We start from the raw sequence: 4,657 nt of genomic DNA on the forward strand, positions 1-4,657 counted from the left end.
TAAGAGTTCTGAGATGGAGGGATTAAGGTACCTGTTGGATGAAGGGATGAGGGTAAGGGCTGTGGGATGAAGGTATGGGTAAAGGAATGAAAGGCTGGGGTCAAGGGTTGTGGGATGGAGGGATTTCGGTAAGGGTCGTGATATAGGGCTGATAAGATAAGAAGTCCTATCCATATTTGCACAAAGCAACAAATTTGCTGAATTTACTCAGATGAGCTGCATGTGTGAATGCAACAAGCTGAATTTTTCACTCAGATTTTACCCAGAATTTTCCTTTATGCATGGTGGCAATTTTCCTCTCTCTCTTCCCTTTCTTACTGACAGGAAAACTGCAGGGAAACTCCCTGCTGTGTAGGACAAGTGTGAAAAAAGCAAGTCTGGAAAGTTTCTTGGTAAGTTACCCAGAAATTTTGTAGAAATGTTTCATGTACAAAAATGGCTGTATGCTCTGAATCCTACTTAATTTGCCTGGTCATGACAACTTCCCTGATGCTGTTGCTCCACTGCAGTAACTTTGTGCTTTGCTCACAGCCATTTTTCAACCACGAGGATGGCAAGGACGCTCCTTATCATTTTTGAATCAACATTGTCACACGTTTTTCAACTCAGAGTAAAACCTGAGCTGCAGTTATGAGTAAAATAGTGCACATTTAAAAGTTTTGAATGATAATAACAAATGCAATCCATGAGTTTGTGTTGTCTACTAAACAGAACAACGATCATGATTAGAGAAAGCAGCGCGACCTTTTAACCACTAATGTGTGGCAACACCTGCCGAGGACATCTGTGTGATCAGCTGATGTTAACTGAGGGGTTTAACAACTTTCATGAAGGTAATCCATCTGTAATGATGGTACATTAGGAATCTTTGTGCCCGTATCACACAAAACTAGTATGTGCACAGTATTTGCATGCATGTGAAGCACTCCCCTTCATCTACGTGTGTGTAATCCTCATTTGAATGTTTGCGCGTGCCTCATTGAAGGGTGTGTTTCCACGCCACCAGCACCATTCACCAATGTCACCTTCATGGGTGGCTCCATCGCAGGAGCATCCTTCAGAATGTAACAGATTAGCTTTGCAGGCATGGATGTTGATGAGGTCATCACTTCCCAAGGTCACACCTACACAAATCTAGCTATAGGCCCACTGGCGTTAAAGCCCCCCCCCCCCTTCAGATCCTATAGAAGCTGGATTCCACCTCCTGCCTGCATGCAGACCTGAATAAGGCAGAATAAGCCATATCCAACCGGATAAGCTTTATTGTAATGCTCTCTGATAGAAAAGGCAGCTCTGGCCCCTCTAGGCTTCCTTCACCCCATGAACAGACTTGGAAAAAGGACTTGATAACTCTGTGTTACAACAGACTGTCACTTCTATAGTGTTTCTAAGCTCCTATGGACCATTTAATCCTGACATGCACATTTCAGTTCGCTGCGTTGATTCTATCTGTGTCATGCAATGACTGTTGATTAGATCAGATCTTTAGAAGTAATTCCTCAAATGCACGATTAAAGGACAGAGGACAAAAAGTAATGTCCTTCTGAGATGTGTGTAGATGAAGGAAGCTTGGCATTTTAAGTCCCCTGCAGTCTAAGCCTAAAGCAGCTTTACAAGGTGCTCATCCAAAATAACTCTCCCACCAACACCTGTAAAAATTTGAAAAGGAAACGTGCCAAATAATGTAGAATCGACCTCCCATACTACTTTTAGACCAAGGTGCCATGTGAAGACTAGCAATACATCAGCAAAGAGCAAAGTTTCAAGCCTAGTCATAAAAATGGGGAGGGTGGCTACTGCTAATGCTCAATCAAAGCAGTGCCTGATCTTATGCCTCTACCTCCCATACGACTATGCTATGCTATACATTTTAATTTTCCTTGTAAGGTGAACTTAAGTGAAAGGTGCCTATAACCAGAATTGGCTGCACCCCTGAAAAAACAAACAAACAAACAAACAAAAACCAGAAACTGGACATGATATTGATGATATCAATGCATGTGTGTTGGATTAGTTGCATAAGTGTTGGCGTCCAGGCTAACAGTTACCTCATTTTGGACCTGAGATGTGTATCAAACTATTACCGGGTTCTGATGATGGATTAACTCATTCATGCAACTTTGAAACTGCTTTTCAATACTTTTTCTGCCTATTTTTACTTCTTTTTGCCACTTTATATCCCTTTCTTTTTCACACTGTTTGGCCACTTTCTGCCATTTTAACATATTTTTGCAGCTCTATGCCCATTTTTGCCAGTTTTGCCACTTCATGCCCATTTTGTCCACTTCCTTTTGCACCATTAAAACTATATTTACCATCCTTTACCTGGTTTTACACCTGTTTGGCCACTTTACAACCATTTCGGCCACTCAATTTTGGCCTTCGAACCTTATTTTTTGCAACTTTTCTCCCTTTTCCCCTATACCCCTTTCTGTCATTTTTTTCACCCCATTTGACCACCTATTTGCCATTTAAACACTTCTTTGCTACTTGATGCCCATTCTTGGCTACTTAATTTTGGCACTTTCATCCCATTTTTGCAGCTTTTTGCCCATTTTTGCCACTTATAACAAATTTTCCCTTTCCATCCATTTTACCACATATAACCCACTTTTGCTGCTTTTTGCCTCTTTACAATTATGCAATTATTTTCCATTGAAATTGATTTTGTTTTTTTGGCTTTATTTTCTTGCATCTTGATGTTTTTGCACATCATGGCTTTGCTTTTAAGTCTGACTTTACTTTCCTTATTGTGTAGTTCAGTGTGCCTATCCACATTGTTAGCATTATTGAAGGTTAAAAATAAAATATTATCACAACTAAACTTTATAGAGGATTATGATGTTGCTAACCTCAGTGGGTTCCCCATTTGGCAGGGCTCCAGAAAGCTCCCCCCTTATGGGCAGCCTTGCCTCTAAATAAAATGCATTTTAAATAATAATTTATTATTATTAGATGTAAGCTACCATATGAATGCCTACATTGTGAGAGCACAAAGAGAAGTTTAAATACTAGTCCTGAAAATGGGAAGGGTGACCACCTCTTGCAATACTTGTATATGAATCTACAGAAGCAAAGGCCTGATCTAAAAGGTTCCACCTCCCACACTACTTTGGGCTATCTTATGTAGGCCTGCATTATGATGTTCTTTAAATTATCCACATTTTATTGGAAGACAAGCTAAAGCTGGAAATAAATGATCCCTGTCTTGTCAGTACATTTTCAGAAGAGCTTGTGCTACATTTTCAAATCTCAGGCCCAAATCTGTAAAGCACCATGCACCTAAAGAACTCTAATGTTAGATTTTAGACAGTGCAAGTCAAACATCTATCGCTGTCATAGAAAGTAGCAGTAGAAGATGCTCCTCCAACAACCTCACTTGAGGCTTTCCAACTGTTCACTCTGAGTGCAGCAAGCATGCAACAGCTACATCTGCATGTGTGCTAATTTTCCTCCACCGATTCTCCATGGAAGGCAAATCTCTGTACAGTACTACATCTCTTTCTGTACTCCTCTCCTCATGAGACAATGAAGGCATTGAGGCAAATCTGTTTCTCAGCCTGTGAATAACTGACAGTCAGCTTTGTCTTGTGTGCGCGCACACACATGCACAAGAACAAACGTGTTTGTCTACGGACACACAAGTTATTTGTGCATCCGTGTGCAAACGTGTGTGAGATGCTTGCGTCATGCGTCCGCCATGTGAGTCACTTGCTCTCGTGTACAGCTCTAAGTAGTGAGTAAGAGCCCTCGTTTGTCTGCGGGGCCTTTAGCTCGGCACAGCCTGAGCTCTGGCTGCTGCTTCCGCCTCTGCAACATCTCCGCTCGTCATTGCCCAACAGGTTGCTCTGTCAATAATCAACAATCACAAAGCATTGTGCATCCATGAGTTTGAAATGTGATAGCGCTTAAAAGGGAGACAAACATACAGTATAACCACAATCACCTGCCTTTCTATTGTTCCAAAAACTCTAAAACAAACACGACTCTCCTTTCCAACAGGAATCACAACATGATGAGGCCACTCAGGCTCGGAGTTTGAATAATGGCTCTGTCGTCTTTGACGTCCTGCTGGGATAATTGCAGAGGAGCCATGGAGGAGATGGAGAACAGCAGTGCAGAGAGAGAGAGAGATAAGTAAACACTCAAATGACGTGTGCAGTTGGTGACTAACGCTGTAGCGACTCCAGTATCCTCTGCGTTTCTGCAGGATTGCTGGAATCAAGACTGATGCTGAAGCTAATAATGTTAATTTTGATTACTAACTTGCAGAACAATGACAAATATTGATTATCCAAACGGAGAATAACATCTAATAAAGTATTACTATAATGTGCCAAAGTGAACAGCTTTAAAGGCCCTTTTCTGTTGCTCTATTTTTAAACTGTCAGTGTTGCTCTCCTGGGGTGTTTTAACAAATAAAACAGAAAAAATGTTGTTGTGCTGGGGTATGCAGCTGTTGTTGGACCTATTCCACCATCTAGTGGTAGTGCATATGCTTTTACATACAAAAAAGGCACATTTTGGATGCTTCCTGAGAAATGAGATCATAAGAGGTCAGTAATAATACAGCTGGGCTGGCTAAATTAAACATTAGTAGAAATTAACTGTTTATTATCATGAAACTTGATTAACTTTATTTTCAGAAACACAGTGA

This window comes from Cheilinus undulatus, linkage group 18 (genome assembly GCF_018320785.1).
Source record: "Cheilinus undulatus linkage group 18, ASM1832078v1, whole genome shotgun sequence".
Taxonomy (NCBI): Eukaryota; Metazoa; Chordata; class Actinopteri; order Labriformes; family Labridae; genus Cheilinus; species Cheilinus undulatus.